Source organism: Phasianus colchicus, chromosome 10, assembly GCF_987193195.1.
Source record: "Phasianus colchicus chromosome 10, bPhaCol1.hap1.1, whole genome shotgun sequence".
Taxonomy (NCBI): domain Eukaryota; kingdom Metazoa; phylum Chordata; class Aves; order Galliformes; family Phasianidae; genus Phasianus; species Phasianus colchicus.
This window is the reverse complement of record NC_143445.1, coordinates 19831939-19858739: the sequence shown is the minus strand read 5'-3', so window position 1 is coordinate 19858739 and position 26801 is coordinate 19831939. Positions and strand designations below refer to the sequence as shown.

The 26801-nt window shown below is 37.2% G+C and overlaps 1 long non-coding RNA gene across 2 annotated transcripts; it reads right to left on the bottom strand.

Annotated features, from left to right (window-relative positions):
• Window positions 1–1846: 1846 nt before the first annotated feature.
• Window positions 1847–15355, bottom strand: LOC149916647 (uncharacterized). 2 transcript variants are annotated; one of them, XR_016469475.1, is made up of 4 exons: window positions 15183–15355; window positions 12049–12193; window positions 3571–3614; window positions 1847–2547 (listed from the first exon to the last, which is right to left on the bottom strand). It is a non-coding gene; the product is annotated as an uncharacterized LOC149916647 (long non-coding RNA). The 2 variants fall into 2 exon arrangements; XR_016469476.1 differs by lacking the exons at window positions 1847–2547; window positions 3571–3614 and adding an exon at window positions 4390–4454.
• Window positions 15356–26801: the final 11446 nt, after the last annotated feature.

The following is a 26801-nucleotide window of genomic DNA, read 5'->3' as shown; positions in this document are numbered from 1 at the left end:
AGATAGATTCTTTCTTTTCTTTCTCCATCTGTAAACAGGTAATGACTTTCTTTGCACAGCTCTATTGCAAAACAGCAATAATTTACACACCAAGTTCCCTCCTTTTGCACAGCAGTGCTGATAGTCACAAGGTAGGGGTAGGAGGGTCATCCTCTAAGCATGGATGATGAAATCGTTCCAGGTATTTTAAGACATGAATCTACTCTAAATAGAAAACTATTGTCTACAACATCAGTTCATCACTTCCTAGACTGCCTTTCTCATTTCTTAGCTTGCATTAGATTATGGAAAGAGTGATTGTTGCAGTGACATGACTGATGAGCTGTATCGGCGCTTACTGGGTAATATTTAACCTATTTCAGAACATCTGTCCAGTTAATGTGGCTTGCAGGAGAGCTTTCTGTCTTCTCAAGAATGCAATGACTCCCCAATTAATAAGAGGGAACTAATTTTAGAATGGCTGAAATGAACAGTTTGGAGACCCATGAAGGCTTTTCTGCATGTGGCATTAAGTATAGCAGGAATTAATTTGCTGGAGTGGTTAAACTGTACGTGCCAGGATTTTAGTGGAGAAAAAAATTAATGCAAATAAGAATCTAAGCAGAAGACTGGGAATAAAACACAATTTACAGTTAGGGATGAGGTTTGACACACATTTTTGCAAACTGTATACTTGAAGAAAGGGACTCAATTAAATATACTGTATGAAATTAGACCAGCAGAGGGATTGCAGTTAGTCACATAAAAAACACCCTAAACCGAATTAAAACTCATTAAAAAGGCTTATAATTACAGTTAACGAGTGGGGAAGAAAAAAAAAAAAAGAGAGAGAGAGAAAGTCTGGACATAAGGAACAGGATGTTGTACAAGAAAAACAGTAAGAGATACCAGGTCTGCAAATGAGCAGGAAGGAAAAAATATGTTGTGGGAGCAGAAAAAATGAGCCCATAGAGAATCATCAGAATGAAGTATACCAGCAAGAAAGTGCCACAGAATAGCTTACTGGTGGAAAGTGTGACTAAACAAGAGGTTTACGTTTGTTTTTGGTTTTTTTTTTTCTTCCCTTAAAGTGTCACTAGACTGTTCTGCACACATTTACCACCTTGCTTATCTCCCTTAGCACTTAGCAGTGAAGGATAACTGCCTGACCATCAGCAATGAAGAACACGAAGCATGGAGCAGCAGGCTGTGCTAAATGACCTCCAGAAGTTTCCTCCACCCCCAATTATTTTATGACTCGCCACAGATCAGCAGTGCCACCTTCCCCAGCTGATCGGTCTGAGCTGAAGAGAGACCCTCCCCAAGTCAGCCCAAAGGGGGTAACATCCCAATGATGTGTCCAGTTGCCCTCTGCTAGGCATGGAGAGACCAACTGCAGGTACTCCAGATATTAGAAACATCAGTCTCAGGAGCCTGGGATCCATGGCAGCTCGCTTGCCCAGTTTCTCAGCAGAATGAATAACAATGTAAATGGCAGCACACGGTCCATGGCAGTTCTGGGTTAGCTGCTCTTAAATAAAGGCAATCTCTGCATTTGCACAAGTTTCTCCCAGGCCAATGCAAGGTGTGCGTGCAAATGGCACGTCCAGCAGCTCAAGGTCACAGTCTTTGCTGCTCTGGCAAAGATGAATATGAGTTCTGTTCCTGCTTCAAACTCATTTTTCCCTTAGTTAACTTCATGCTTTTACTTAGCTCTCTCTTTCTGCTCCAACAGCCAATTCCAAATTTAATAAAACTTCTCATGTAAATCCCATTTTGTTCTATTTATCTACATTACAAAATTTCTCTGCCTTTTCTTCTCTTTTTTTTTTTTTTTTTTTTTTTTTTCCTGAGATTCAGCCCCACATCTCAATATTATTCGAATACAGCTCATCTGAAATTCATGCCTTCGGGCAAAACAGTTCTCAATATCACAAAAAACATTCTGGTGAGTATTACCAAGACAAACTGTCACATTTCCTCTGATCCACAATATAGAATCAAACATCTTCAGCAGTCTTTACTTTGATGCTTCTAAGACACTCGACTTACTTGACAATGGAAATTCCTGGTTCAAGTAGACTTTCTCATAGCTTCTGCCTTAGCATTCTGCTCTCTTCCTGCAACCCTACTCCCATATTTGTCAATCAGCATCTTGCACAGTGCTGCAGATGTACTGCCTGGGACCCAATCAGTAGCACTGCACAGGACTGATTATCAGCCCAGCGAAGCTGTATAGATGGCAAGACTTCCGCCACTGGTAGCGGGACCTCAGGTCTGAAGCATGTGATCCTATGGCAGCAGTTCAGTGAGCAGCAGTGATTTTTCCTCCTGGCTGCACTCTACCATTTTACAGGGCAGCCCCAGTGCAGGCTGCCCTGGAGGATGTTGATTAGAGTAGCTACAATAGTACTTACCCTGAATTTATGAAAGCAGGAGTCTATCCCTCATTATATCTCAGAGTAAATCATATTCCTCTTGCTTTTTCTTGGAAATTGCTTCAGCTGCTGCCATTATATCCATTCATTTATATACAAAAAACAGAAAAATCAGAAGAAACTGTACGTGCTAAAAGAAAACAAAAAAAATAATAATCCAAGCTGTTCATTTGCAAACATTAAATAATAGAAGAATCTCTGGGATATTTCCATGTGGCACTCAACATACATCTCCCATCCACTGCCAGCATTTTTCAAGATAATCTCAACGTTCTTGTATTTGTTTCCCTGAAGGAAGCTTCAAGGTTGGTTTGGATAGGCTGGTGGCAGCAACATTATTTAAAAAAAGGCTGTTTCTCATTGCAGAAAGGATGGCTCCCCTGGCCCAACACAGTTTTCATTGCTCTGAGCTGATCTAAGGGTTGCTGGTCTGTGTGAGAGGGAGCCTGGGGTACAAGGAACACATGGCTCATGCTTAGATCAGCAGAGGCCCGATAGCACAGGAGACAAAAAGGAAGTCATTCATTCTGCAAAAAAGCTCGTCAGGCAGATTTTTAACATTTCTGAACAACCTGGAAGGAGAAACTAAGGCAGCCATCAAAATATCAGCAAATCATAATAGTTGTTTTTATTTCCTTTTTACTAAAAAAGAAGCTTCAATGGAAATGTGTCCAGACGAGAACTGACAGGCTCCCTCCTGCTGTATTGATTGTCACTGTTAGGCAGAAAATCTGTAACTTTCAAGTTTTACTGTTTTTTCTGTACCTGAAGCCATCTGCCCAATAGTTATTAAGATTGGAAAGTTATTTCAATTACTCGGGGCCAGATACACTTTTTTTTTACTACACAGTTTTCTGAACAAGAACAGTCGTGTAGATCCATCCATCTACCCATCATCTTTTCTCTTTGTAGCAAATGCAAAAGGGCATTTGAATTCTTGTTATTTTATATATATGCAAGTCCTACAGAAACTATACATCATGCACGCATGGGAATTGTTACCTAGAGGCCTAGTTATCAATGTGCACAGATATTAACCTTGTTTTGCATGCACAACTGAACTCATAAACGATTCCCAAGCATCACTTTGCACAGAGATCTTACCCTCTACTTTAAAAATGGCTTTGTTCTATATGACAATGGAAGTACTCACCTCAAATGCCCTTTAGTTCCAACAGCTGACATCCAGTTCACAACCTGAATTCGGAACAAGGTTTTTATTAGCTCTCCATTTTCAGGCTGGCTTGCACTTGGGATGGGAAAAGCTTGAGTTCTGTAAAGACAATCGCTCTAACCACAAGAAGTCACAACAGAACAGTGCTAAGAGGGAAAGAAATTGGAAAGCTAGAGTTGAGGGAATAATCCCATTAAGAAATGACTTTAGAATCACTACAGGTCTCCAAACAACAACAACAACAACAACAACAAAGAAAAGTAAATGGGAAAAGAGAGGAAAAAGGAGGAAAGTTTCTCTATATGAAGAAAAAAGAAAATAGTGTTGATCTTGATTATGTTGGTGTCTTTTAAGAACTCCTACTTTAAAGATATAATTATTTGTTAATATCTAAACACTGCTCAGTTCCTTCCTTATGTTTGTTAGCAGCTATCCTTCCTTATTTTTAGGCAACAGAGATTTGGGCCCAAAGGTTTCTCACATTTAGAAAATGACTCAAGATTCAGCAGGGACTTTTACAACAGGACAACAATGGTGCTATTTAAACTGTTCTTTAAGACTGAAACTATTGACATTTGGACCTAGAGGGATGATAGAAGTATATATATATATACTATATGTACTATACATATATAATTTAGGCATATTATTAATAAGATTTTCTGGTATTTTATTGGATTATAAATGGTAGCGTTGTTATAATCAGACTAATGGTCACTGTCTTTCATATCTTGAAACACAGGATGGACACAATATATTGCTAAAGATGAAAATTATTATCTGATTTTAATTATTTACCTCCTGGCTGTGAATAACAATTGCACTGAAAATCCTCCACATTGAAGTAAGGGAAAATACATTTCCTGTTAACATAAAACAACAACAACAAGTAATATATATATAGGATTCAAGACAAATAAATTATTTGGCTCATCCTACTGACCATGAGCTTTCAAAAGATGAAGACTTGTTAGCCATGAGATATTGACATATCCTTGACAGCTGATGATTTTTATGAGAGGTGATAAAATTAGAGGTTATGAGTGAGGAATGATACAATGAGCTATTCACTGATCATAGAGAAAATTGATGCAAAGATTTTTCATGTATTGATTGTAGAACAGGATACTTAACATTTTGAGTGTCAGTTGACGACATTCACAAGGTGGCAGTGACTTTGCATCATTAATGACCTAGATTGGATTTGGAGTGGTGACCCAGAGGTAAAAACTGTGCCATTACTGTGATCATCTCAGACATTGCCATCAAGCTTTACTGCCACTTCAAGTCTTTCTATTAGACATATATTCACATTTTTAAAAGCCCTACACTTTGCAGAGCATTTGCAAAAGAGGGCAGAATTGCTCTCATATGTTAAAATTACCTTTGATATAGAAACATAGCAGATCTAAGCCAATGATGACTTATTTCCCTCCCCCTGCCCTTCTCTGTAACTTTGCTCCACGCCCTGCAGGACAAAGCTAAATAAACTTCAAGGCTTATTTTACAATCTGCTCTACAGCATCTTTTGTTGCTGACAGAATGGGAAATAAAATAAAGAACATGGTGTAATTATCTTGCTGCATTACTGCATTAATAAGGAGGGATAGTCCCTAAAAATAGCATACCAAGTTATTGGTCCACTGGCTAGAATGGGAAGAGACATGAAATAAGATGATCCCTCCTGCTCCAGAAGAACCTCATTTTGCCCAGTTTTCTCCTTGGGAACTCGCATTACTTTGCACCACAAAATGAAACCTGGCAATTTGGACTTAAACGACAGTACACTGTGACACCCTAAGCCACCCTAAGAATGTGAAAGCCATATTCACTTACGTCTAATCCTCTTTGGGATATCCTTTTTTAATCCTAATTCCAGTTTACTCAGGACTGCCTGTTACAAACTGGCCTGCTTTACTGGCCTAATTGGTTTAGCTGAAGCTGGAGCTGATTTCCTGATGGTAGCATTTGTAAACTTATGCTGTAAGGAAAATACTGTAAAGCCACAAGTTCACAGAGCTTTTCCTTTAGTTTTCACACTGGGCAAACCTGTCATGCCCAGAGCTAGATTCTGCAGCCCTGCATAGGAAACCAACACTAAAATACTCCTTGCTAATGAATGGAATATTTCATGATAATTGTATTTTTGTATGTATTATACAGAGAGACATGCAATCTCTTTTTTTCTTCTCCAGATGACAGCAAATGAAAGCAATAGGCAGAGACGATGAAACTATGAAAATGAAGACTATGCCTGATGAGGCATAGTCTGCAGTTGCTGGGAAGTGGGAGCCACTGGCCTTATAGAGTAGGAAATTAAATGTATGCTGCTTTGTTTGCTTTGTTTTTCTACATACCACTCCTCTATTTTGGCTTCTATGCAACCGAAGCAAACAAGATCAAGACAGAAACAGAACTACACAAGGTCTGGAGGAGAGAGCACAGCCACACACTAGCTGGCCATCTGGCCACCTCAGAATAATGTAAGTATTGGTTTTTAAATCACTAAATGTATTGAAATCACAAAAGCAATAAAACTTGTTTAGCATTAACAGGTACAACTCTCAGTTTTTCTCCTTGAACTCTTTCGTAATGTATTAAAAATTAAAAGTAGTTTTTATTTGCTGAAGAAAATCATTTGAAGACATTCAAAAGGTGCACAATTATAACTTTTCTTAATAGCAAAGGAAGTGGCTATCTTGTGAACAATTTGATCAGCACAAAAGCCTTTCTTCAGTGCCTTAAGAAATAAGGCATTCTTTCAGAAAGGACAATAGCGTTATACTCATCCAAAAACTCCACAGAGGAATGAGAAAATCAGGACTCTCACAACTCTTCAGTGATTACATTTCTTCATTCTGTGCTCTGTCACCTGGACAAGTTAAGCTCATCAGGCTATGACTCCATCATACGCTCATTCTCCCTTTCAGTCACAGATGTAACACATTTTCCCTTCCTTCATCTACATAGCTGAATTTATATACATATTTGTATATAAATATATAGTCTTTTGATTGTCACAAAAATGGAGAGGTCTAATTTTGGTATCAGTTCAGAATCCATTCAGAACATGGCTCTCAGGGACATTTCTCACTACAAACTCCCATATCTCTTGTCCTAGGCTTTAAGAACTTCACTGACAAGAATTTCAGACTTTTTTGATAATATCTGAAAATCTAAATAAGAATTGTTTCTGAAAAAGCAGTCTCCTACACATGCCAAACATGGCTAAAAATCTCTTTATGTCACAATCCAATTTCTATGCTTCTTCACTAGGCTGTGGCAAAATTTGTTTTCATCATTTCCTACCAAAGCACAAAATAAATTAAATGGAGTAAATAGACATAATTTGCTGTTAAGTATGGAGCATGGAACATGGAAATAATGAAGTGTTTGGACATCAACAGACAAGTATCTTTCTGTAGAGATGCATAGGAGAAGTAGCTGAGATGCCAGAACTCCTATTCACTTAACTTTAAGTACTCACATACTTTGTATTAAATTGCCATCCACTCTGAAAGCTTGCTTCTGTAAAATGCCAGTTCCCCAAATGAATTTTTTTTAAAATTATGCATGGCTGTGAAAAGCGTTCCATGTAATTAAAGTCAGTTTGGCGGTAAGAAATCTTGTTTGTTCTTAATCCATAGTATCAGGAAATTAACTGCAAGTACACCCATGAAAAGTTTTTTGAGTATAAGGGCAGTGCACAGATCAGACTTCTGAGAGCCACTACAGAAAACTCCTTAAAAACAGTTTTGTGAGAAGCATAATCAAATTGTTAAGTATTGCACGGCCATTACCTCCAGACATGCCTGGAAGAAAACTTCTACTTTTTGTGCTGCTGCTTCAACTCTTTCAATGCACTGAAGACTGGGAAGTCTTCATATTGACTTTCTTGGCCTCAAAGGAGGCTCTCATACAAGTTTCAGTCTCACCCTATTGACAGTATGGGAGCAAAAAAATGAAAAGGTTTCATTTCACATTTCTGAACTGATTCTCATATTGAAAATTTGTAAAGTGAGAGGACCTTGTTGTGAAATAACGACTTCTGAGGAGCATATTTGGTACATGACCAAAAACAAACTTTTTGAAATTCATTGTAGCCTGTTTCCTTTCCTTCATACTTAAAATTCTAACAGAAGTCTACTAACGTAGGCATATTTTCTTCAAAGAAAAAAGCTTTTAGATCTATAACTGAGGGTTACTGATATCTTCTGTATTCTTTTTCAGAGACAATTCCATATATTTTAATGAAAAGTAGTTTTTCAGGAGTAAAAACTTGAAGACGTCCAATTTAATGAAAGTTGATGATTTTCACCTGTAGTATCCAAGCATACCAAAGTAAAAAAATTGTAAAACAAAATATTACATCATGTTTCAGTGTAGCTCAATTTTCAATGTATCCTCAAGAAAAAAATGGAAAGTTCTACAGTCGTATCCCTTATTTCCCTTCCAGCCCAGAAGAAAGCTACACTTGTAATGGAAATATTTCTTTACAGTTATATTGTAGAATAATAACAAGAAAAACAGCATCAGAACAGGTTTAATCTCTAATTCACTAGATGTTACACACCACATTTGACATTGATAGCCTTCTAGATCTGATCCTAGGTGAGATCAACCAGCTTGATAACAACACTCAACTGGGCTCAGGTTGGCTTTCCACAAAACCAGAGCCTTCCTACACAATCCCTTCTTTCAGTGAGGAATTGAGCTCTTCTCTTCTTCACTATCCATCATCACCTGCCTCCAAGTTACAATCAAGCATTTTAACCACACCAGTGGAGAGCTTTGTAGGACAGATGCGGTACCAAAAGCATGTGACATTGTCTGCAGGGACTACACTAAGTTAAGCATGGGTGGGGAAGTACACACTTACACACTGTCAGCATTTATTACTCTGTTATTACTTGTTTGCAGCAATTAACCTCTTGTCCTCCTCCAGACTACTGATTTTAAAGAGGGTTTAGAAGAGATCATTGCCTCTAATTGATCTCTGCTACTGCAAAGGTTCTAGCCCCAGGTCTTGGCAATTTCTGTAGAACAAAAGTTCAGCCCTCAGCTAGCCCTGTTGCACTCATCAGTGCATGCTGCAACACACCAGAAGTCTTAAAAACATTGCCTGGAAAAACCTCTCCTAACGTTATTTTCAGGCATTCATTCCTCCTGTACATAGACTCACTACTGAAGAAAAAATTGTATTGCACACAGCAGAGAACAATTTCATCAACTAATTTGCTTTTATTGCTTTCCAAGGTGCCCTAGATAGCTGCTCCCTCTCAAAGGCAGGCACAGGGAAAGCTAAGATAGTTCTCATTACTGCCTTTCCCCCCAGTGAAGTTCAGCATCATGCTGCAATAATCCATTTAAGAGATAATAGTTTTGAATATTCCCCATGTTCAATAAGAGATTAATTTCATCTAGAAACCACTTTCACCCAGCAGTGCTCAATTGCAGATCACTTCTGAACCCAGAGATGCTCCCCTTAGATGTGACATCACCAGGCAAGGATGTCTCCTAGAAGTCAAACTAAAAGACATTACCTGTTGTTACTGTAAGGGTCTGACTGCTGAGGTGTGAGCTTCATGCAGTCAGTAGGGAGTTCAGAGCAGCACCTTAAAACAAAGGTGTGCAATGTGGTAGTGGTGGGAGCACTGTTCAGACATGCTGGATTAAAAGCTTACAAGAGATGAAGGCACTGAACACATACCATTTTAATACCATGGTTTTTTGAAGGTTGCCTTTTTAAATCACTTTTCATTATAAGGGAAATAAGGAGCGAGTTGTTCAAATGCAAAGGGCTGTGCTTTCAAATCCAAACAGATAAATCACTCATTCAAAACAAGTTGATGGATATGGTTGTTTCTCTCTAAAATCACTCAGACTTCCATCAACTGAACCTCAGTTAACCGAATGCATTACTTTTTTGAAAACATTTTCTGACTTGTTTATGGAGATCGTCTCCAGCTTGTGCCTCATGGTGTCTCAGCAATTTGCTCTTAATGTTCATTGATATTATTTGACAGCTCATCTAAATCCCAGAGTACTCTGCGTACACCATCATGGTGCAAAAGACAAATCCAAAATAGGATAATCAGCAATGAGAAGCAAAACTCTACCAAAAATTGTTGGAGAAAATAGCGGGTGAGGACATATTCTAGAAGATTAAGGGAAAAAAAAAAAAAAGAGCTGCATCTGTTAATATGAAGCAGCTTGTGACTTAATAATGTGATCACTCATCTGTCATGTTGGGAGGAGCAGGCAGTTGCCCTCAGTCTTCTCTTTTCATTCTGCTTTGTAGGCTCTTCTCAAGAGAAATCATTGGCTTCAGCTTTCAGGTACAACGGAGTGGTTCTTCCAAACTATTGCTTATCAAACTCTCGGATTCTTCAGAAGAAAAGGTGGTACAATTTGAAACTGCAAGGTGTCTTTATTAGCCAAACCCAAAGGCCTACCATATCATGAAAAGACATTATTTCCTTCAAGATATTATAGCTCGTATAAGCAGGTTTGTATGACACAGAACTTGAACAGGATTTTAGAGAACAGAAATGAAAAGTTAAACCTTCCAGTCTTCCAAAGAAGTATTTCAGGTGTCCCGAGTGGAAACTTTTCTGGCGGAAATACTCCTATAGAGAATTCTTTTCCTAGCTCCTTTTAGCACAGGGGAAGGAGACCTATCTCCTCCATGACCTGCAGCTCCACAGTGGAGCAGTCACCCAAGTGGCTGTCACAGCGCAGACCACAGTAAAAAAAAACCAACAACTTTTCATTAGAAATATGGATTTTTCTCAGAAAAAAAATACGGAAGATACCAGTAACTTTCAATGATAGATCTACACTTTTATTTTCTTCTAAAAAAAATATACCTACATTAGTAGACTTCTGTTAGAAATATTGAAAGAAAGATATAATGAAGTGTATTTTACACTTTATAAATAAAAGTTTTATTCTAAAATACCAAAATATGACCTAGTTGTTCTGCAAGGTTTCACGAGTAACGTGTTTCTATGGTAGTTGAGTTTTATTTGTCATTGGCTATTTCAAACTACAAGTCTACAGGGTATTTGAAGAGCAATACCCAGCATGACCACTGTAATTGCAGCTACTAGATACTGGGAAAGAATCAGTTCTACACTTAGGAAAAGTTATCTCATCTGCCTTCATTACAGATTGATCTTTGCCCTCTATTATTGATGCAGCTGACAAGGCAATCACATTAAGTCTGCTCTGAAGAAGCTGACACAATGGAGCTTTCAGATATAAATTTCTAAGTGTCCTGACTTGTCAATTTTCCCATTACAAATCTTCTTTGGCAAGGGATAAGGGGAAGTGGCTAGTTATAATTTAGCCATGAAAATTTAATTATTGGCTGAAATCTGCTGAATTTAGAAATGAGATTTGGTCGTAAAACTGCATGTGTGGGAGAGTCTGAAACCAGGAGATATTTGACATCTAGGATGTATTGGTTTCTCTTATTAATAACACAGATAATTATTGAAATATAAGACTAAGCACACATTTCCTGCAAGGGTAACAAATACAGAAAGAACACCTGAGATACATCAGTAAGGTTTCATCTCTTCCATACTCATACAAACTACTGAAATTTGGCTTAAAATTAACCAAAATCAGTAATTATGTTCAAAGCATCCAATACCTTTCCTTAATTGTCACTTGTGCAAATGTTGTGCCAGTGCTGCATAAACCCAGAGATGTGCAGTGATGCCATACTGTCTGTGTGCTTGCAGGTACACAAGAAGTCACCCTTGCCAGCCAGGTGTCTGAATGCAACCCCTGCCCTTGGGAATGCAGGACCTTACCCATAACCTGTAGTTTTTCAAAGCTTTTGTGGTGACTTCAAACTACAATTAAAACTGACGAGGCAATTGATGCAGGAAAATCAGTCCCCTCGAGCTACCAGGCAGTTTTTGTGTAACTGTTAGTCTCTGCTAAATTCTTATTAGCAGGGGATACAGGAGCATTTTGTGCTGGAGATTCTGAGCCATTTGAAGCTAGGATTAAGGCCATATTACAGACTGCTGATCGTTAATGCAAATGCCTGAGTTAGGAATTCTGGATGCAGCCCTGGGCACAGACATTAGTATTCACAGCAAGGACTTCACAAACAGAGCTGCACACTACTACTAATAATAACAATAATAAAATCACTCTGCAGAATACAGCTGCTCAATATAGGTCAGGTTTCCATTTTAATTTGGATCATCATCTTTTCAAGTCAAATTGACTAATAGTAGGGTACCTTATCCAAGAGTTGTGTGGTCGAATCAAGGATCAATTTAAAATGTGTTCAAAGAGATTGATTCTTCTAATTCATGGACAGTAGAAGCTTTAAGCTCCACTAGCATAGTCCAGACGTGACCAAAGCATCACTCTGCCCGAAAGACACACAGACAATACCCAATGGATGTAGATTAACTGAAATTATTAACTCACCTGGAAACATAAACCAGAAGTAAAACACACAGAGCTCATCCTTCATTGGGTACTTCACTGTGTCAGCCAGGCTTACACTTCCCTGGCCCCCCAGGTTTCTCAGGGTGAGGTACTCAGATGTGCAGTTGCCTCTTCCCAAACACACCTGCATCCAAAAAGGGAACGGAGCCTTCTATGAACACAGGGGCACTCAGGATTCAGGCATTCATGCTTGCTTCTCATTTCTGGTTTCCAAATATAACACAAAATTCTATTTTAAAATTCATTTGTAGCAATGATTTGTCACACTTCTGGAATGGATTCAGCAAATAGTTGTGGAGGACTGAAAAGAGGGGTGCAAGAGCAGAATAAACACATGCACAGGGTGCTAACAACACTAATTGCTTAGGCAAGATTAGAGCCCACAGAAGTGCTCCAAAATGCCTCTGTCCCATGAGCCACAGATGTCATAAGAAATATACACAGAAAGACACATAGGTGCTTATTCTCTCCCTTGATAGCCAACAGCTGTCTGCCTCTACAGGCTCTAAGTGCTGCCATCCTCCTTTTCCCTCTTGTTTCTCTTGTTTCGCTCTTCCATGAAAAAAAAAAAAAAAAAAAGATCAAAAACAAATGTTCAAATATTAAATATATGGATTTCCAGTGTCCTTTGATTGGAAAATGCAGTGTAGCTAAACCAGCACATGGACTACACTTGGATTCCTGAGCCATTCAATGTTCTGATATGCCCTGCAGGTAATTAGCTTTACTCCCACTTGCTGGATTTTATGCTGAAATACAACCTTTCTCCAAAAGGAAACTGGTCCTGCCTTTCTTCAGAGATTTTTTTTAGTGTTTGCATTTTTCAGTTATTTTGAACAAAGGAGAACTCGGTTCTGCTAAATTTACGCATTCAGATTTGGAAATCTGGACAGGACTTTTCCTTTTCATTGCCACACCATTAGTTTTTACTGGCGATATTAGTAGTGCAGGCATGCAGCTCAGCACTTGCTGCTGCCCATTTGCTCCTGCTGATGTCAACACCAGAGTTCCTCGGAGTCAAGTCAGTCTTTCTACTGCAGGCTTGCATTTTTCAAAAGCATCATAACTCTTGAGAACTCACTTTTAAAATCTCAAAAATTTCATTTCAGATTTTTACCAACATCATAATTCATCAGCTGCTTGCAGAGAAAAAAATTATTGATAATTGGAAAATTGAACATTAAAGCTCTTAGTTACTCTAGCAGAATATTATGAGGTTCTACTACCAGTCCTCCCATGTGGTAATGGTAATCTATTTCTGGATTTTTCATAAAACTCTATGGTTTGAGTGACCTCTGCATGCCACTTAATGCCAGCAAATCTGTACGTTATCCAGTCTCTGGTAATGCAAACCTAGCTTCCTGGGGATTCTCAAGCCAATTAATTCTGTTATGCATAGATATGGTAAAACAACATAGTCTGTAAGTAGTACTTCCCCATTTACAGGAAGTAAAAAGCAAGAATAACCTAAAGGTATTGTTTAATGTCTTTCCTGAAGAACAAATTTATGTGCATTAGAAGGTCTAAGAGTGATAAGACAAAGGGGAATGGCTTTAAACTGAGGGGAAATTTAGGTTAGACTTGAGGAAGAAATTCTTTACTCAGAGTGTGGTGAGGTGCTGGAAGAAATGGACAAATGGATGACCTATTTCTGGAGGCATTCAAGGTCAGGATGAATGGGGCTGCAGACTGATCTAATGGATAACAATTCTGTCCATGGCAATGGAGGTGAAATTAGATAATCTTTAAGGTCCCTTCCAAGCTATGCCATTCTATGATTCTATGACTTTATACTATCAAATCAGTCTAAAACATCTACTGCCTTTACAAAATTATTTTTCATAAGCAATCCCAGCTACCATGGATATCTGAATGCTCTTATAGCAACTGAAGGAACAACATCTCATCAGCTTGAAAGCATGAGGGATTTTAAGAGGATATTTAGTTAGGAGTTAGGGATGTATGGAAAAGATTCCTAAACAAGAACTGGTACTTCTGTGACTCCTGGCACTGTCCCAGGAAAGCCAGCCACTGAGTTCTACGAAAGTATGGTAAATTCAAATATATGAACACTATATCTTAGGGATTTTGAATTCTTACTCTGTATCTATTTGGTTTATTCCACATGAAACAAATTTGTGTTTTCCAGTATTTTCATTCTTTCCTCACAGCAGCTGACTCTTTATTTTGATACACATTTTTGAGTGAGTTAAATATATTGTTTGGCGTGAAATGCTTATTTAAAAAATCCAACACAATTAACATTTGATGATACAACCAATAGTGGATCTTTCTGGTAATGCACTTATCTGGGATTTTTCTTTTTACTGTGTTTATTTTTCCACCTCAATACCATTCGCAAATTACTTATTATTATAATTAAGATAAAGTGGCGATTGCAGAAATGCCACAGAAGTTCTTCCATGAGTGTGGGCAGTGCAAATCAGATTGAACAAAACATGATGTTTGAACATGGCAGTTAAGCAGCAGCTAAGCCAACAGTGCCACAATAAACGACGTTATTTCAAACCCACAAAAGCTTTAAAAGCAACTTGAGCATCTGAAATAGATGTTAAAGACTAAACCTCTACTATGTGGTATCTGCAAAACGGCTTAGAAAATCTGTTATCTAGAAAAGTGACTTCACTGCAGCATTGCAGCTAAGGACTGAAGAAGGAATATGAGGTATTTATCATGGGAATTACTTATTTTTAACTCTTTGGCAACGTATCGTATACCATCTATCAGACATAATTTCACATGGCTTTTATCTAAAGAAAATTTCTTGACATCTAAATACACCGTGTGATTAAATAAAATCATCCAATTGCCAAAATTCTCTGAGATTGCATATCTCTCACTGCAAATAAATGGGAGGATACAAAAGCTCTCACTGAAGTTGTGACTCTCCACGCAGAAACAATCAGGAGATGTTCTGTATGTGGGAAACACGGCTGTGTGTTCATGACGACTGTGAAGCTCTTACAAAGCACCTATCTCAGCAATTTCTTCCACCTATTTTACCTTCTGACTTTTGGACAGGACTCTGACCTCCTGTTTCATCAGCTGGAAGTAGTTTTCTGAAAATGCATTTCTTTCCCTTGTGAGCTTACCCGAGACTTGAGCTCCACGCATTTCCTTGTCTTCTTTTTTGTGGCATTCCTTAAATAACAGTGGTGATATTCCTCTTGTGAATATTTCAGCACAGTGGGGATTATTGTTCTGGATTTATGGCAAAACCAGGCATAGGAGGGGTCTAAGTGGGATCAGCCTCTGGAGATAAAAGAAAGCTCTCTGTAAGAGGAAAAAAAAATAAAGTAAAATAGATAAGCTCTGTGCAGTGATAGAATGGAATTTGCAGTGACTATGCTGTTTTCAGTAGTTTTTGTTTGATGAAGCCTTTGCTTATACAATACGTATCAAAATGTTCAAAATAAATCTACAGAACAGTAGGCCAAGAGTGGCTTCTAATGGCTGATATTCTACACCCTGAGAAAGTAAAATATTACCCAGCAAAACAAACAAGACAACCATTTTATGAAACAGAGCAGAGTAGTTTCCTCTAATGCAAGAATTATAGATTAAATTTCCTGGCTTGCAATACCCAGGAGGTCAGAAACGATGTTTATAATGGCACCTCCTTGCTTAAAAATCTATGAAAACAAGTGATTGGTCTCTCAGGTTCAGGCTGCATTCTGCTCTTTTACTTTCCAGTTTGACCTCTTAATCCCATCCATCTCTGAAACAAAGTTAATATCTTCCTAAATTCATTTAAATTCTCCTTCAAAGATTCTGAAATCAGTGAGAATGTTTCCACTTGGTACGGGTTGTGTCTAAGTCCCCTTTATTCTAAAAATGTGGACGTATGGAGTATATAAATTCCAAATACATACACATTTTTGTGTAAAAGACACACTTTGGATTCCATACTTGTTTATGCTCCAAATAAATGAGAAGGATTGCACTGCTATTCATATTTGTAGCATAAGTGTCAAGTACAACACATAGTCAAGCACACTAAGCACAACCTATAGTTAAAAAACAATTAATTTATTTTTAAAATGTCACAAATTAACTAATGTGCAGATGGGCACACAGCATCTAATACCATGAAAAAAAAACACAATATGCAGCATAAGAGAAAATTATAAAATGTTCTATAAATATCACACCTTTTTAACCCAGGAACTATTATAACTTCCATAGTGTCAATGCAGTTGGGGAATACATTCGATTTCATTGAAAAAGAAAGAAAAAGAATTAAATAATGTGTAAAGAGGGAAAAATAAGGGAGAGGATCTGGATCGTCTTCCTTCATGAACAATGTAGAATTATAATTAACACTGACATCATTTTCTCTTTTCTTCCATTCCTTGCAGTTCCCTCTCTGTCCCATAGGGGAAGTCTTGTGGCAGGGCAGCACTAATATCTGCCCTTTGTCCAAAATGAATGGAAATCCCTCTTTTTCTCCAGCCTGAACAAAAAGCCCCTCATTTCAAATACCTTGAGTACTTGCAAAATCACAGTGCAAACCACTGGTGACAGCCAACATTAGAGCAGAGATCATCTGCTGAACAGAACATGTACCCTAGGGCAGCAGGCTCCTAGAAGCACTCCTGATAAGCTTCTGTCTGCAAGACTCATTTGTTTCTTCTTACACTAGAGCAGAGGGTGGGACAGCTCTTGTTCTCCCTCTGCTCCTTCCCTGTGATGCTCATGCAGGCGTGAGGCAACACATGGTGAGAGGAGGCATTTGGGGATCAGCTTCTGAAATCTCCGCTAAACACATTTACTCTTTCTCTCTACTAATATACATGACTTTTGATGGGGAAAATTATTTTTTAATATTATTATAAATCATATTTATTTGTTCCTCTACCTGTCGCACTCTGCTACTGCATTCAGACAGAAGCAGAGTTGCTAATTATGCGCCACAATAAAGATTATAATGAATGCTATCATTAACTATTCCTTTATGTCTGATGAACTAATAAATAATTTCTTCCTCAGCCATTATAAAATCATTTTGCATAAGGACCCCTGACGCACTCCTGCTAGGGCTCCACTTACAAATCCCTCCAGGGAAGAATTTATTATGTATTTTTAACTATCTCTAGGACACGATGCACATTTCACTACTCAAATACGTGTTCACATTTTTCCTGTTAGCGATGGCATAATGCACAAAGGCCTTTATCTGACTTGTATACAAGGTTTGCTTGTATTTTGATGTCACACGTTTGCTTTTTTCCTAAATTGAAACTAATATAACAAATCCTCTGTAAGAGAATAAGAGTATCTGCTTCCACTAGAATACTTTTTTCTCCCTGCAAGAGGGAAGATAGCACGGCTAAAGCGCTGACTCCAGTATGAAATCAATTCTATCCGCTGTGTGTAAGTAAAATGTGAAATGTAAATATGAATGCTCTTCTGCTGTTATAAACATTGGATTTTTGTATGACGAGTATTAGCTTATCTGTATTATTTCCAGAAAACTTTTTGGCAGCCGTAAAAACTTGTTCCTTCAAAGAAACGGTGCGATGCAGTACAAGTAGGGCAACTTAAATAGCAGTGTTACAAATGAATTGCATCTGCAGCCCTAAGAGCCACTTTCCATCCTTCTTACTCAAGCCATTCCAGCCCAAGTGGCTCTCAGAACTGGGGACTGGGTAAGCTAAGCAGAAAATCTGTGATGATGGTGGTGAAGATTATACTTACTCACATTTGAGTAATGGGCAAAATCCCTGGTCATGCACTAGGAAATAGAGACGCAAGGCACTGCATAACCTATGGATATTTAATTAGGCTTTACATAACCTATGGATATTTAATTAGGCTTTATCCCTAGAGCTTACACAATATTTGAAATAGCTAACAGCAGATCGTTTGCTATTCACAAGCATCACACCCAAATATCCTGCTCTCCAACATAGTTCCTAATGCTGCAGCTAGCTCACGCCCATAGTTCCATGTTCCGCAATGGAAACCAACTCATTTCTAGTCAAGAAAAGCTGACACCCAGAGTTTAGAGAAGCTTGTCCATGATCATGGGAGAAACATTGACCACCTGCCTTTCTAGAATTTCCATGTACTACTTGCAATGCTTTCTAAGTAGAGTGTTAAGTTTTAATGACATAACTTATTAAATCAAATATAGTCTGAGCCATGCTATCATCACATTCCAAATACATACGGCATTCTTCAGTTTAGGATGAGGAGGAAGGGAAGATTCTGAATATCCATTCATTATTTTAACTGCTTCACCCATAGAAAAAGCACCTCAATCCCACCGAAGTGACTGAGAATCCGTATATTGACCCCACTACCAACATGATCAGGGAAATCTGTGGCTTGTGCCAATGAGAGCACTGTTGAGAATGTGGCTCTTGGCATGCACTGGAGTGGAGCATGTGTCTCCACATATAATAGCAGCCTGAACTGAGCTGGCATGTTATACAGCCACTGAATAAAAACAAAACCTCACAATTACAACCTACTGCTTTTATCGCTTCCAAGAGCGCTAGCAGAATACTTCAAAGAAGAAGAAAATAAGTAAAATAACCAAAAAAAGGGCTGCAAAGAGCTCCTCAGTCGATGCTGTCTTTTAGAAATGCAATATTTATTCAATAAGCCTCACAAGTAAAATCAATTTAACAGCCTTTTTTTTTTTTTTTTTACCTACATTTCCATTCCCACTCAATGTACCTATATTTTGTTCCTTGCCTTTCAATAATTTAATGATGCTCACTCTTGCCTTGGGCACAAGAACCTATGGAACTTGGAGATACTTTTTATTAGAAATTCCTTGCCAGAGGCCTTTCTTAAGTTTGCAAAGGTCATGCTTCCTACTAGCCAGCTCCATTATGCAGAATTCACACTCAAACTTTTAACTATGTACCAAATGCTAAAGCTAGAAAGTGCATGAAATGTCATGAGATAACCCATAAATATAGACGCCTCGCTATCAGAGGACAGGAATGTGGCCATTAGGGAAGACAAGTGGAATGATGCTGGAGAACAGATCTCACAGGAGTGATTTTATCAATGTCCCACATAAAAATATTTTTCTAGTAAAAAAGCAGTTGCCAAGAAAAAAAAAAGATCTGACTGGATTATAGCAGATTTCATCGACATTTAAGACATTTTGCTGTCTGGTCAAGTGTTTGTCTTCCAACAAAGGATGATTCATTGAACTAAAGAAGCAAGTCACACACTTGAATAGAAGGTTCTTATGTACTTCAAGACTCATTAGCACCCACCTCATTAGCACCCACGTCGGGGACTGGAGCTGGATACTAAGCCAACCTCTCTGACCAGCCTTGCTGAATATTTCTCTTCCCCCACAGAAGAGGCTGAAGAGTAAAAAGATGTGAGGATTAAAGCCTCCTTCACAATTTGAGTGTATTAAGCATCAGTGCTATTAGGTAAACATGCATCAATTCTGGGGAAAAAAAGTCAACAGTTCTGCAAGGAATCAAAACATTTTGATCTTTGGAGGTGCCTCTAAATCTGGACATTATTGTCTAATCATTACTTCTGTCATGCTTTCACAGTATTTTGGATATTTGTTCGAAGCAGTTCTATCATTGCACCACACTGTCTCATTACTGCATCACAATGCTGAACTGGGATCCCTGTAGCAACTCACACTGCAAATGAATTCTGCATCAAGAAACTTCTCTCTGAGCCAAAAAATACATATGGGATACAATAGGTATGATTTTTTTTTTTTTTTACAGCTACGTCATCACAAATCTGTCCATTTTTTGTAAGCTCAAATGTAGCTCAGGCCTAATGAAAAACCTTAGAGTGGCAAACATACGGCATAGACTGTAGTCATGTATATCTGTATCTGTGGTCATATATGTATTCTCAGTGGGAAAACTGGACAGTCAAATTCTTTGAGAACTATGTCTGTTAGCAAGACAACCAAAGATAGCTGTGTCTAAGTGCTTAGCTTTAGGAAATCATTTTGGGTTTCTTTTTTGCCCATGCATGATGCAGCGCTCAGATAAAGTTTCTGCTCTACTTGGCAGTATTCTGTGGATTACTTTTTAGCCTTTACAAAATAATTAAAATGTTACTATAGTCAAGCTTCTAGAGCATAAATTAGTGCCTTGCTACATGTCTCTTAAAATAAGATAACTACATTCAGAAGGACAATGATCACCAAGCTTTACTAGTGGAACACTGAAAGAAGAAAAAAAATTGGAAAAAACAATCTTTTTTATAGGAAAACTGTTTTGTCTGTCACTTTCCTACTTTAAAGTGTAGCAAAGCATCAAAAATGAACTTGTTCTTAATAACGGCAAAAAATCAGATAAATCAATAATTCAGATTATATCTTCTTGATAGTACAATGATGTCTGAGTTTAGATTTTGGAGCAGAGTTCTCTCAGCTGTTGTCAGCCAACTCTAATTGCATGAAGGAGGGAAGAATGAGGAAGATGGGTCTTCTCAAGGGATGCCAATGACGTGGGAACTTTGAGTTTCTGGTCCCTCATGTCACAGAAAAGAGAAGAAAAGCCCAGGGGCAGAGGAATTTTGCCTCCTCTGATGACTTTCAAAGGATTTCCATGAAACAATGAGCTTGACTTTCTTTTAATATCACATCATCTGTTCTTTACAAGATCAGATTTTTAAATGCCTTTAATGATGCAAATAAGTGCTGGTAAGAATTGCTGAGGCTCCACTGAAGTCAATGGGGCTCTGTCAATTACAATAGTGGAACATCAGCCTCTTTGGGAAGCAAATGCCATGAAATCAGTAGAGCCTACCAGCTAAGAGTGCTTCTGGGGAAATTACAGGAACATCTTGTCCGTAAATTATTAATAAACAATAAGTACTTGAATTACTTGCCCAAACAAATCATATATGCATTAAGAAATAGTTTCTGTAACAAGGTTTAAATAGAATACTTTATGATTAAAAGGAGTTTAATTAACAGGTAAAATTACCTAATAGAAAGCACGTACTTTCTAGTTATTAGGCAGTACTTGCAGTAGCACAGTTCTGATTATTGTGTACATCCACTTGTATTGAGGAAATGCACGGTGCAAGTCTAGATTGTGATAGCAGTAATTTTAAATTTTAATTTAAGATGTTTATATTCCACTCAAAAATAAAAATAGGTTACAGTATGTGACATGGGAATAGAGTGATTAAAGTCTTCTGTACATAAACTGTTGAAAATGTCCCGTGAACTAGAAAGTGGTTAAGGTAAACAAAGGGTATAAACTTATGTGACTTGAATCATCACCATATAGTGGAAAAGAACAGTTGAATGGATGGAGAAACATTAATAATTATTAGAAGTAAAAAAATATATATATAATTTGAATAAAAAGTTACTAAAGTGTATTTTCCTACATTAACGTATTACTGCTACTAATCTGAGATTTTCATTTTTATATTAGAATACTTATTTCTTTTGTAAATGGAAATAATAAGAGAATGATCCAATATTTCAGTGCTATACTATAAGAAATTCCATTATGATAACTGCAGAATTACACACTGGACCACTAACATCTTTCAAACCACAGAAACAGCTCCTGTTTTGTTTTTCAATCCACCCTCTTATCACCAAGATTTCAACTCCCGAAAATTCAACCAAACAAATGCACAGACAGGAAAATAAACAAGACAAAAACAGATAAACAAACAAGCAAATTGGGTCTGGAGACAGAAAGACTTCTTCCAATTACTTTCACCATAGCATGTGAGAAATACATATAATTAGGTTTTCTTTCTTTTTATCCATGCTTCTGTAAGACTTATAGCTTTGTGGAATTACATAAACAACAGTCATTGTTTACAGTTTGCATTGCTATAAAAATTCTTTAACGAAGATGAAGATTAGCACTGCCATGCTCTGCTCTCGTTACAGACGTATTTGGAGTGCACAGGGGAGATGGAAGGGCTCTAAGGCACCAACAGGATAGCTTAGCTCCATTTCACACCACTTAATCACAGATTACAAATAGCAGGGGACAAGAAATAACTCTTTTCCTATTCCTAAACATTATGGTATTTGTTTCTAAGCATGTTTTCTCTTTGGAGGACATAGCTAATTTAACATGCTTATTAAGACAAAGGGATAAGTTTTATCCTATTTTTAATTGGGTTATATCAAAATTTGATGGGAGTTGCTTGTTCGTGGCTTTTTACTACAGAACAATTAATTAAGTTTACCATTTCCATCCTGTTAATGAATTCATTAAGCATTATTAATAGCAACTGTACATAAAAAATCACAGAATCACAGAATGTCTTGGGTTGGAAGGGACCTCAAGGATCATGAAGCTTCAACCCTCCCATCACAGGCAGAGCCACCAACCTCCCCATTTAATACTAGACCAGGCTGCCCAGGGCCCCATCCAACCTGGCCCTGAACATCTCCAGGGACGGGGCATCCACAACCTCTCTGGGCAGCTGTTCCAGCACCTCACCACTCTTGTAGCGAAGAACTTTCCCCCTGACATTCAACCTAGCCTAACCTTTGTCCTCTTCATGGACAAAAGTCCACAAAGAGTAAATATTAGAGATATATTGTTCTACTTTCCATTAAATTTCTGTAGTATTGGCTGAATGCAAGCAGTCAGAAACACAGCAGAGGGATAATGTGGTGCCACAGGTTCTGGCATTATCTAATGCAGGGGCAAATTCAGAACCTGTTGGGAGTCATCGGAGAGGTATAAAACTACCTGCCAATTGTATACACGAAGTCGATTAATGCTAAACATATACATCTGGTATGTCCTCTTCTGATCTTCATTTGGGATATATTTAAATGTAACTGCATTTGACACAAACTAATGAGTTGCAGCAGCTTTTCTGTACAGTTTAAATGTTCTGAGATTATACGGTGCCTTAATACAAAATTTACTTTTGCTCTTGGTGAAGATTTTAACTGCTAACATTTAAGTTTAGTCAGGTTGTGAAGTCTTAGGAACACATGCAGGATCTTGCAAATGCCGATAAATAGATTTTAGATCAGAATAATAAGGATTTGGAAAATGAATAACATTCTATTTGAGAAAAAAATGTATTAAATAATTAGTGACTGGCTTCTTCAGAGTGCATGCTTGCTGGGAATAGTTTGCCTGATTTATTTTTGACAATCTAACCAAACTCCCTTTAGAGCCAGAGGAAAAATTCACATTTGTTTTCAAGTCTTAAACAATAATTAGAGAGATTCTCTTATTTTTCCCAACATAAATGGTCTACTTCCCTTTTAAATCTTCAGTTTTTCCTTTACATTTATTCCTATTAAACAAATATTGGTAATCTTAACCTACAGAAATTTGAAAGAAAATAAGAACTTTTCTAGCTATCATTATGAAATACACAGCAGTGGTTTGACATCAAACTTCAAAGAAAAGAATAAATTAAAATGTCCATTCACAGTATTGTGTTTTAAAACAGGAACATAAAATATTGTTTCTTGCAAAACCAAAGCTACGTATAAGGAATAGTATTTAAATAAACAGTAGGATGCACACTTCACTCATTTTCATTTGAATGGGGATAATTCCTACTTGTTTAAAAAAAAATAATGATATAAATGTAACTCCACAGAGAAATGATTTCTGATCTCTGGTATAATCTAACTATAAGTCCTAATCAGAGAGGATTATTACTGCAAATGGAAAGGGCTGGGGTTTGTGATATATCCAACCGTCAATGTTTAATGCCACGTCTAAAAATATGATTAGCTCTGAAAGCATAAAATACTGATAAGCCACCTCTTTCCACATCTCCATTCTTCACAATATACACAAGCTTGAAGAGACACAATTTTGCAATCAAGACCGATATTTTCATTCAAATGCCATATTGATCAGCACAGTGAAGGGAAGATAAATGATATGTTTCCAAGTACAGCCGTAAAACAGTACGTTTTAGCTTGCACCAGTAGAAAATAAGCTAAACATCAGGTCAAGCTCTAACCTATGATAACTCACCATACTGAATAGACTTTAAACAATAATAATGAGATAAAATAACTAAGGATACCTTGCAGATGTTATATATCTTTTGGCATATCCTCTGCAAATGTTAATTCTCTGCTTCTAGGAATATGGTAGGCACTAAAAAGCCCATTGACAATTTATCAGAATTGTGTGTGAATTGGCCAGATAATGGTTTTCCATGCAAAGAATTTTTTCATCAAGAACTTGGCAGAGAGATCTACAAGCATGGACTTTTCAAACTTATTAGTACATTAAAGAAGTATTTCTGCTCTATATTAAAGCTGTAATAGAGTTACCTATGACATTCAGTCATTCAGATCAATATATTAAATGGGATGCTCATAGTTTACTCTTTATGAGCAACAACATTTGTTTTAACATTTCTGCTTTTAGCTGTTCAGGAATCCTAGGAAATCCTAGGCTATTAAGATTTCATTTTTAAATATTCTATAATTAGATATTACATTCTAATTAACCAACAATGCTAATGCCCAACGGTGGTGAATTACTACAGGAGAACCATGCAACTTTCACTAATTAAACACTGAGAAACAGATGCAAGATTAAGCAATGTATTTAAAATCTAAGGAAAGCATGGAAATTTCAAGTGAAAAAGAACACTGAGAATGAAAGCAAGTTACATAAAGCTCAAGGAAGTCTTCTCTTCTTGTCATTTCCTTTGCTCTAAAGGATGGCATGTTCATTAATACCGTCTCTATTTTAAAAAAATAAATAAATAAGATGGTGAGGTTTTTTTAATTATTATTATTCAACACGTTTCAAGTTGTTACTTAATATTCAGGATACTTTTTTCTCTTTTTTTTTTCTTTCTTATTTTCCACTTCACCTGCAGTTACTTAAATACAGTAACTGTAATTTACAAAACACTGGGAATGACTCATCAGGAGACACAACAACAAAAGTGTGAGTTATTCATTCAACAAGAAGTGAGAAAATTCAAAGAAATGAGAAGCAGTTCTACTCTCAGCACTTCCATGTCCACGATCTCTTTGGAAAAATACGCTCTTCCAGCTGACACATTGCATCTGATTTTAAAACTCTGAACCACTTAAATCAAATTTAACTCCAGCAATGAAATAACAAGTTGGGATATGGGACACAAAGCACTGAGATGCAATTTGAAAGCAGTAGTAGCTTTCTAAATGGGATAAAATGAAACTGTTCATGGCTGAGCGTGTAACATTGTGCTATGATTCACAAGAACCTTTCTTTTCTCCTAATTCAATTATTTCCAGAAAATATTCCCTTGCTGACAAAGTGCACGTCCTTCTAAAAAAAAGTGTACCGGTAACAAATGAGAATCTATACCTAATTTCTGATACATAATAAATTGTCTTCATTTAACCTGGAGCAAAATGGAATTATAATAGACAATCAGCATATTCATGGAGAAGGAACCTGTGTATTTTTAAGATAACCTTAAGTGTCAAATTACATAGCAAAAATGCTGTATGCTGAAATAAAAAGTCTTAGCGTAAGCCTCTTTTGTGGAACCGACATTAATTGTGAGCACTATTTCTTCCTCTTAATCTCGAGATGCACTTTGGAAATGCAATGACTGAACATTTGCCTAATTCTTGTAACTAGAAGTACTTTATATTACTTATGCTCTAGAGGACTTCAAACACTTAACAGGACTATCCAGTTAATAGGATGGTTCCAAAGCCCATCAACACCGACAAAACCAGTACCATGCGGGAACAGATCCATTAATATGACAAACAAGAAGCAATCCATCTGTGTGATCTATAGACACATGAGTCTATAACTGATGAAAAACCATGGAAGTATGTAACTAAATTAGAGATCAGGTCAGGAGAGTCAGTGTGTCCCAGCAAATTCCCATACATTAACTCTTGCTATAAATGCAGCTGTCACGGTCAATGGGGATTTAACCAAGCAGAAATCCCCAAATAAATTGGTACCCACCCTACGTGCTGCTTGATCTCTCCAATGGCTAATGGATGACCTTCGAAGCACACATTATGAGAAATATTCAACCATCATTTTTATGACGCTGTGACAGACACTATCTCCAATAAAGATTTATGTTCTATATGCAAACAAATGTATGAAGCTTTTCTGTAAAAGTTGTACCTGCCCCAAATATACAACTCAATCACGTCCCACCTTCTGTCATTCCACATACAGTGTTCACCAAAAGTACAATATGGTTAAATAACTGTAAAAGTGTTTTTTTTCTTTGTACTAGCATATCTTAATTAGAGATTATAATCCTCTTTCTGAAGTATTCACACCTTGCTTTTATTTGTCACTACTATTAGGTATTTCTTTATCAAGATATCAACACAAGCTTTGAAGGCAAGGAAGTTTGGCTTCAAAGGTGGATGTGTGTGGGAGAATCCAAGAATCATACAAACATGAGTTAAAAACAAATGTAAAAAATTTGGCATACAGTGCACACCACTTGTTTGACCTTAAAGGGTATTTTTACACTGTTTTATGATTGAAAACTACTGCCTAATTAATCAGAAACACATCAAGCTAAGAGTACTAGTAAAGTCAGAAAGAGTAATTGCTGCTATTATTAGGAAATCAGTGTATTATTTTCCAGAGATTATTCAGTTATTATGTAGTCAGCCAAAGACGCGTCCTTTCAGTCAGAACATGAAAGAAGGCAGCATACACAAAGAAATAAATGACAAAGATGCAGTACAGAGATGTGATGGTTATGGTTTTTATCTTTAACTCTTAACTGATATTGGAGTGCTCCAG